Source organism: Mus pahari, chromosome 6 (genome assembly GCF_900095145.1).
Source record: "Mus pahari chromosome 6, PAHARI_EIJ_v1.1, whole genome shotgun sequence".
Lineage (NCBI taxonomy): Eukaryota > Metazoa > Chordata > Mammalia > Rodentia > Muridae > Mus > Mus pahari.
The window spans coordinates 58466961-58476111 of record NC_034595.1 but is presented as its reverse complement, the minus strand read 5'-3'; positions in this window follow the sequence as shown (position 1 = coordinate 58476111).

Below are 9151 nucleotides of genomic sequence, written 5' to 3'. Positions count from 1 at the left end.
TTCAGGGGATCTCCTGAGGCTAGGACGTGACCTCCTACTCCCAACCTGACTGGTGAGCAGCGGGCATCCAAGAGGGCTCTGGGGAGGGAGAAGAGCGGAGACAGTGAAGGGAGGGTGGGTCACCTGGGGTGGCGGGGTCAGGGAAGGAAGTCAGGTAGAGACGAGAGTCTGGGGCAGGCCCCTCTGGTCCTAGAAGCCCCCTTCTCCAGCACACAGTGGCTCTCTCCCAATTCTGTGCTCATGCCTAGGTAGGTCACGTGACACCTGTCAGGATCCACGGTTCAGTTTCCCTCTGTATGACGAATTTGTGGAGGGCAAGCCCTGTACTTTGAGGTCCTTCTGTCCAAGCTTCTCTGACTACTGGTTTAGCCCTGATCAGACAGAGGCTTGTCCCAAGCCACTCAGTGAGCTCACAGGGCTGCAGCCCTCTTGCCAAGTTCACCACACAGCCCAGCCCTGGGCAGCCTTTACAGGACCTAGGTTTCTTCCCACCTGCAGGTGCAGGCCGGTGGAGAGAGCCAGAGAAATGGCCACAAGGGGCCGCTAGGACCCAACCCAAGGCTCGCCTGAGAGCAGTCCCTCTACTTCCAGCTTGCAGTCTGTGGTGGAGCAGGACCTCTCCTGTCCTCGCCCTCGCAGGAGGCACATAGACTGGGAGAAGCCCCCGGGGGCCCTGTCACCTTCTGCTTCCTGCAATTGTGTATGTTCACTCTCCACTGCCCATCCACGGTCTCAGGGCTCCTGACTGTAAGGTGCCTCCTGGCCCTGGGTGCTCTGGACTTCTCTGTTTTGCCCCGGCTCGTCCTTCACTCCTCCTAGGAGTTTTGGGAGGAGCCTGACCATACAGAGAGGAAACAGAGCCAGTGCTTTCAGATGTAGTCACGAACCCCCACAGCAGGGGAAGCTGAGTGCCTGGGGGTGGGTGGACCCTGATTCTCCCAACCTGTTGCCAATACTCAGGACCCTCTGCCCCCTGGAGGAACACGGTGAGCCTGGGGCAGGGACTTTAAGCACCAGGAGGCTTTAGATAGGTCAGAAAGGTGTGTTTAGAGCAGTTGGTGTGTGGCCACCTGCTGATAAGGCGCTGTGAGAGGTGGCAGCTCACATGGGGAGGGGGGGAGGCTGACTGCTCACTGCTCTCTTCTTTTATTCAAGAGTCTTAGCTGAGGAACTAGAGCTCATACTGGATCAGGCCTCTGAAAGCCCCTTGGTCTGACTAGAGGGAAAGAAGCTAAGCCATAGTGGATGAAATCGTGATCAGAATGGTGTCCTGGTTGTTGGTATTTCTTCTAGGCTCTGCTCCACAGTTACCTGGCCCCCTCCTCGATCTCTACTCTTCCTCTTGCTCTTTCCCCCTTCCCCTCTTCCCTCTGTGTCCCTTCACTCCCCATTCCCCTCCCCCCTCTCCACATGCTCACGGCCCACCTATACTCTCTTTCCTCCTTTTCTCTCTCTCTCTCTCTCTCTCTCTCTCTCTCTCTCTCTCTCTCTCTCTCTCTCTCTCTGCCTTTCTCTGTCTCTTCTACCCCCTCAACTTCCCTTCCCATGCCCTGAATAAACTCTATTCTATACTATAGTCTTCGTGTGGCTGATCCCTCAGGGGGAAGGGATGCCTCAGCATGGGCCCGCAGAGGCACCCCTTTCCCCACACATACCTCCCCTCTACCAAGCATATCCCTGGCTTCTTTTTCTTTTTTATAAAACACAATACTGGTGGCTCCATTGAGGAATAGTCCAGTGAGGGAAAAGGGACAGGTCCCAAGGCTTTGCTAGGGCTTCCGAACTTTACACCAAGTTCACCAAGTAACAGGGATAACTCCTACCAGCCTAGGAGGACCAATGGTTGATGAGCTTGTTTGTGTGTGTGTGTGTGTGTGTGTGTGTGTGTGTGTGTGCTAGCAGGAACCCTGGTACCTCCAAAATATACCCCCCCAAATATCCCTTCCAACCTGTTCTGAGGAATGCAGATTAGAGAGGGGTGTAGGAGCTGAGGCCACGGGGCAAATGTGGGGAGTGGGGTGGCACTTGGGGACCTCTTCACTGAAGCATCAAAGGCTGCTGGGAAATGTGTGTCGAGTGAGGTGGACCATTATGGAAATTGTCTCCACTGCTCTGTGACCTGCGAATTCATGGTCAATGAGAAGAATTTCCCTTGGTCCCGTATTTTTTCTTCTCTTTGAAAGTAAAAGCCTTAGGATCAGACACACACAAACTGTGGTCATCAGTCTCTCCTGCACTCTGCTAACTCCACAGAAGTGAACAGGATTGAACGGTTTTAAACTCTTTCCAGCACTGGCGGGTGGAGCCAGCAGGCTCTGGAGTCTGTGTGTGCCAACAGTGCATCCTCACAGGGTTCCTGAGAGCATCCTTGCTGTCACTGGGCGTCGCTGAGCAAGGCTTGATTTAGTTCTTGTCCTGGCTTGTCCACAGCAGGACACTTAGCTTTGCTGAGTCTTATTCTACGCCTTTCTTGCTCAGAGTGATTAATTACACGCATGTAGTATGGATTTCCATTTTTTCTTAAAGTAATAAAAAATAACCCTGTTTCAAAAAGCCATACTTCTATGGTAACCAGCACCCCCCACCCCCTCCAATGGTGCTGATCTCATCAGCCCCCACCATCTTTCCTCTTCCAGGGCAGCTGCATTCACAGTCCCAGGCTGCCTAGCAGTGTGTCAGTCCTGAGCCATTCCCTGGAGACAGTTCTATGGGCATCCAGGAGGGTAGGAAACACTCCCTTTCTCTTCATGATTCCCAACACACACACACATACACACACACACACACACACACACACACACATTTCCATTGAATCCATATTCCAGATATATGTTACCACGAGTTGGTAAATATTTAACCAGCTTAGTAATGTGTTCTGATTTTTTTTCCTCACACTTTGACAGTTACTAACTGTCCCCTTTTTCTGGCTCATTGTCCTCTGTCCCCAGGGATAATTCTTTCTAATCCCGTTTCATAGCTGTACATCACAGTTCTTCCTGTGACTGTCCACTGTCATCCCCAGCTCAATCGTCTGTCCCACGGGCCCTGAAGTACAGATGTCTGCTGAGATCTGTCTCTGCCCGTCTCCTGCCCTGGAGTCCTTGCTTGGGAGAACACTTGCTAAGGCCCCTTCGTTTGCTGCCTCAAGTAACGTTCTGAAGAGAGGGGCATTGAAATTGCTTTTCCCCCCATACCTGCCTGATGTCTCTCTGATGCATGCTCACCTTCGGTCAGTGGTGAGTTTGAATTAGGATGGAGTTTGCATTTGAAAGCTGGTTTGTTCAGACTTTTTGAGGCATTTGCTGTGGCTCTGAAATCAGATTCAAATTTCACAGCTCTGCGTGGACTTTCTCCTCCTCGTCCCCGCCCTCTTCTCTCTTTTAGGATCTCTCTTTATCTTTGGCTCTCTAGAGCTTCCAGATGACCTGCTCACTGTGTCTGCGTAGGTCTTCTTGTCCTTCAGTGTACAAGGACAACTACACATGGTCCAACTAGAGACTTGTCTCCGGGTTCAGGAAGATTCTTTTTCCTTTTTCCTTTTCTCTTTTGGGAGAGCTTTTGTTAGTTTCTGTTCTTTTCAGAGCTTCCTGTGTTGATATTCAAACGGTATCATTTATTTCTCCCTACTTTCCGTTTCTGTCCCCTCTGAAGACGCCTGCTGTCGTAGCTACGCCCAAGGCTTTGTCTCACAGGGGATGAGTCCCGGAGCCTGCTCGCTTTGCCTTCTGTCTGCTGTTGCAGGACTTCATTTCCTCCAGACTTTCCTTGCTGGCGGTATGGTGATCCCTGGAAGGTGACACCTCTCAGAGGCAAAGCACTAAAAATCCCAAGTGAGACACCAGTGAGACAGTGGGCGACTCTGCAGCCTGACTGGTTGACTATGGGACTTGCCTAAGGTGGGGAAGCCAGCTTTTTGGGGTAGACTTAAAATGTTCCTTTCTAGAGGCAGTCAGTTGCTCCAAGAAAGGTTCTCCAGCCTCCTGCCGAGGGGATGTCCACTTGCATTGCATTTCTGAATCAAGATGCCCTGTCTGCTGGTCTTGAGAGAGAGGAACGTGAGTTTGGGAGAGGACTGGCTTTTTGCTGTTTTGGGGGTACCAGGGGGGACTGAGAGCTATTTCACTGCCTTCCCACCAACCCCTGTTTTTACTTCACCGCTCCCTGATTTGTTTTCCCTAATACTGGGTGCCTGGGTGCTGGCTCCTCTGGGACACATTCCCAACAGGCCCCTTCCACAGCTGGGAGCTGTGGCCTCCGCTGGCCCCCTCAGTTCTCAAAGCTCCTTTGTCAGAGCCAGCCTCTCTGCCATTTCAGCTACACTTCACTCATGTTAGACCGCCTAGGGAAGCCAAGGACGTGTCATCATCGTTAGAGCAGATAAGATTTATGCGACCCTTGTTTGTTCCTAGTGCTCCATTAGGCCTGCGACAGAGTATTATCTCATGGGATTCTTACTTAGGGAGCCTGCTACAGAAGTGGAGTCAGGGGCAGAGATGTGGCTGACATATAAGAGCCCAGTGAGGCTGTCTAAACTCCTTTACCATCCCTGGAGGGAGGGGCAGGGCCCCTGGATGTTCCACCATACCCTGCCTGACTGCTCACAGGCCTGCTTCTTGAGTCCCGCATGCCCCAGACTACATAACACATGCGTGTTCTTATATTCTCCCATCCCTCTGCACAGGTCGTTCCCCTGAGAAGGAATAAGATACTCAGGGCTCTGGGCCTGGTGGCACAGGCCTATAATCCTAGCTATTCAAGAGGTCAAATCGTGAAGATCACAAATTCCAGTCTTGCGTGGACAACTTAATGAGACCGACTCAGAAAGTAAAAAATAAAATGCAGGGGAGGTGTGGCTATAGTGTTAGAACACTGGCCTAGCTTGTGTGAGGCCCTAGGGCACTGGTGGCTGGCAGGAGTCCACAGTTCTCCTAGCAGCCCTGTGCCTGCAAGAGAGCCTTCCTTGGTGTTTTCTTGTGGCCTCTCTAGAGCCAAGACTCTTTTCTTGAGTGAATTGACTTGTGGAAAAAGTTGGACCTCATCCTGTGTAGTGATGCGCACCCTTCTAGCCATCCTTTTCCACCAGAGAAGTCTCCTTTTTCTCTAATTAGTGTCTAACCTGTTCATTTTCTCTCTCCAAGGTGACCAACCAAGAGAAATGCAGTACCAGAGGAAAAAAATAACAGATTAGTCACTTGGAGCTGCAGTCAGACAGGCTGTTAACTAGATTGCATGGCTCTGTCACTACTGTGAAAGTTATGAGGCACGAATTCAGCCCAGACATTTTTTGTTTTAAATAGAGGTTTGTATCGATATGTAGTTCCCATTTACTATGTCCAGTTCAGTGGTTCCAATATTCAGAGTTACTCATCCTCATCACAGAATTCTACAATACTGTCATGGCCTGAAAGGGCAGTCACTGGACGTATCCAGCCACACCGCTGTCACACCGCTGTCTCTGCGACTTTGCTTAGCCTGGCCTGCCACAGTCACACAATCTTGAAGCGTGTGGCCTTTCCTGCTTGCCCTTTCCCACTTAGCCTCGTGTCCCAAGCTTCCCCCACGTGCTCACACATGTCTGTTCTTCATTTCCTTTTATTGCTGAATACTATTCCAGCGTGTGGATGTACTACATCTGTGTATCCTCTCACTGATGATGCTTAACTTGCCTCCACTTGAGGGCAGTTGTGAACAGCGCTACCATGAACATCTGTGCACAAGATTTTCAGTAAACATGTTTTAATCTATTGGGTGTTTTTGTTTGTTTGTTTGTTTGTTTGTTTCAAGACGGGGTTTCTCTGTATAGTCCTGGCTGTCCTGGAACTCATTCTGTAGACCAGGCTGGCCTCGAACTCAGAAATTCGCCTGCCTCTGCCTCCCAAGTGCTGGGATTAAAGGCATGCGCCACCACGCCCGGCCTCTCTGGTGTTTTTATTCCACTTCAGAGTAAAATGGCTAGGTCATATACAAACACCATAATTAAGTTTTTAAGGTGCTGCTCGGACGTTTCCGTGTCAACTGCACCATGTCACACTCCCACAAGTGACACCTGAAGTTCTGGCTCTCTGTTGTTTGCCAGTAAATCTGTGGTAGCCACACTAGTGAGTGGACAGCAGTGTCCCCTTGGAATGTGTGTGTGTGCATTTCCCTGGTGGCTAATGAGATAGGGCCACTGTCCATCCGTGAATGTACTTCAGAGCAACAGCAATTCAAATTATTTACTTGCTTAAAACAGATTTATAGTCAGAGGCTAATTTCCTGAAGTTCAGCAATTTGAAACATTTCCTCTTGCTCTGAGGGTTGGCCCTTCGCTTTCTTGATGGCGTCCTTTGACGCACACAGAGTTTTCATTTTAGGGATGTCCAGCTTATCATTGCCTGTGGCAGGGCTTTTGTCGTGAGAATTAAGGTTTAATCATTGTGACGCGCCCACCAGGGGCTCCTCTGACACTGTGTTCCCAGGAGCCTTATGGTTTTCATGCTTTTATTTGGTCCTCGGTCCGTTTTGAGCTAATTCTTTTGTGTACAGTCGAAGATCAAGGTCTAACTTCACTCTATTGAGCAAGGGTATGCAGTTGTCCCTGTATACACAGAGACAATTCTTTTTCCAGTTAATTGTTTGGCATTTGTCAAAAACCAACCGGCCATGGGGATGGAGGCTTGCCTTGAGCTGTCCACTCTACTGGACTTTCCTGGTGCCCCCTTAATGTCACTCTGGGTGCTCCTGCTTTGTAGTATGTCTGGAAACCGATGCAGGGACCCTGAGCCCTATGATTGCTCTTTCGAGACTGCTTGGGTTATACTATGGCCTGCATACATTTGCATATGGATTTCATGCTCAGATGGTCAGTTTCTGCAGAGAATCCAGCTGAGGTTTGGAGAGGGACTTTTCTGACTGTAGGCCAATCAGGGGAATATTGATATGCTAAGAATATTGTCTAACCCGTGCATGTGGGATGTCTTTCCAATTACTTAGCGATGGTTGTAGTCTTCAGAATACAGAATATGTTAAATTTGTTACTATTTTGTGGGCCAAGTCAGAAGCAAGATCTCACTGTGTAGCCCTGACTGTTTTAGAACTCCCTATGTAGACCAAACTAGTCTCAAAATTATAAAGATCACCTGGCTCTGCCAACCAAGCTTTGGGATAAAAAGCAAAACTACCATACCTAGTGATTTTATTTTTTCAATGCTATTTTAAATGAAGTCTTTCCTTAATTTCATTTTTGAACTGCTTATTTCTAGTATAAATACAGTTAACTACTGTGTGTTGTTGTAACCTGTAACTTTGATCAGTCAATTTATTAGCTTTAATAGGTATATGTATGTGCCTGTGTGTATATGTGCACACATATGAATATATGCTACATAATATTTCCTACTACAAGAATACACCAAAATTTTACCTTTTTAAAAAATATTATTTATTTAATGTATATGAGTATGTTGTCGTGGTCTTCAGACACACCAGAAGAGGGCATTGGATCCCATTACAGATGGTTGTGAGCCACCATGTGGTTGCTGGGATTTGAACTCAGGACCTGTGGAAGAGCAGTCAGTGCTCTTGACCTCTGAGCCACCTCTCCAGTCCCTATAACACAGTTTTACCTTTTTTTTTTTTTTTTTTTTTAAATGGGCGTCTTTTTACTTATTTTCTTACCTAGTTTCTCTGGTTAGAGCCTTTTGGACAGTTGTAGAATAAAATATAGAGAGCAGGCATGCTTGTCTTATTTTTGATTTAGGCAAAGAGAAGCCTATGTATTCTCACCAATAAGTAGCATGTTAGCATGAAGAAGGTCTGGGGAGCTCAGAAGCCAGGAGACCTGGCCTGGTGTCTGAGCCTAGATTCATGGGCTCCTACCTCCTCCCCAACCTAGGCTTTTGAAGTGATTGTCAAGTGCTTTGTTAGGAGCAAGGTCTGAAGGTTGGGGGGGTCAAGGTGGGCTCTTGACTATAGATGGCAGTAGGGCGGTGTGACTAGAGAAGAGCCTTGAACTGGAAGTGGTGGCTTTGCCTTAGAGTGTCCTGAGCCTGGGAGCTGGCAGCATCCCCAGCTGTCTGTGTCTGGTGAGCATTTCTACCCCCCACCCCCACTGACCTCTGCGGGGAAATGCTAAAAGGAGTACCCATGTCTGGGCCCATGTCCAGTGGTCGTTAAGAGGGCTCCATGGAGGAGAGTCTATTTCAAGAGCACACCAAGTACACAGAAAGAAATTAGGAGAGAAGGCAGAGGCTTGTAAGCTATGGGGAAGCGAGGTCGTGCTGGGGACATGTCTGGTGCTGAGCACTGAAAGTTCCCACCAGGGGCCTGGTTTGTGGCCAGGGCAGCTCTCACTCTGTAGACCAAGTGGGATGTAAGGAAGTCACTGGTCACCGAATCACTAGACAATGGTTGCCTCTCCTCTGCTCCGCCCAAGGCCTTTACACCTGGTTTCTCAGTCCCCCTCAGCACACCCTAGAAGGCAGAAGAGCACAGCTGGAGTTTGTGAGCTGAGGCCCCAGGCTTTGTGTAGGTAGGCGGGGGTGACCAGAGAGACCACCATTCAAGTCCACATGAGCTAATGTGAGCACTGCCCTGGGAATCTCAAGACCAGACCTACCACTGAACATCCCCAGGTGAGCTGCAACATCCCCATCTTGACAGTCCATTTGTGCACGGAGCTTGGTTTGCAGTCACAGGGGGAATGCTAAGGGTGTTCGTGTAAGCAGAAAGACTAATAGTTATATTTATCTATAACTTAACTACTACATACGGGTCCTCAATGTGATGGCATTGACTCTGCCCACCGAGAGAGGGGCCATCATCCCAGCTTCCGGAGCAGAACCCCGAGTCAATGAGGTGACTATCAGTCGCCAGGGACTCTGCCAGTGCTTGATTAGCCCAGGATGGGGACTGTGAGATCCTGCTGTCAGCACATAGGTCTTCATCATCTTTTAGGTTTCCAGAACCTCAGTTTCTCTAGTATTAAAAGTAGAGTAGAGGGCTGGAGAGATGGCTCAGTGCTCTTCCAGAGGTCCTGAGTTCAATTCCCAGCAACCACACGGTGCTAGAGCATTCGTATACATAAAATAAATAAGTAGTATATATAATAGTTTTATTTTCTTCCAAGACAGGGTTTCTCTGTGTAGCCCTGGCTGTCCTGAAACTCACTCTG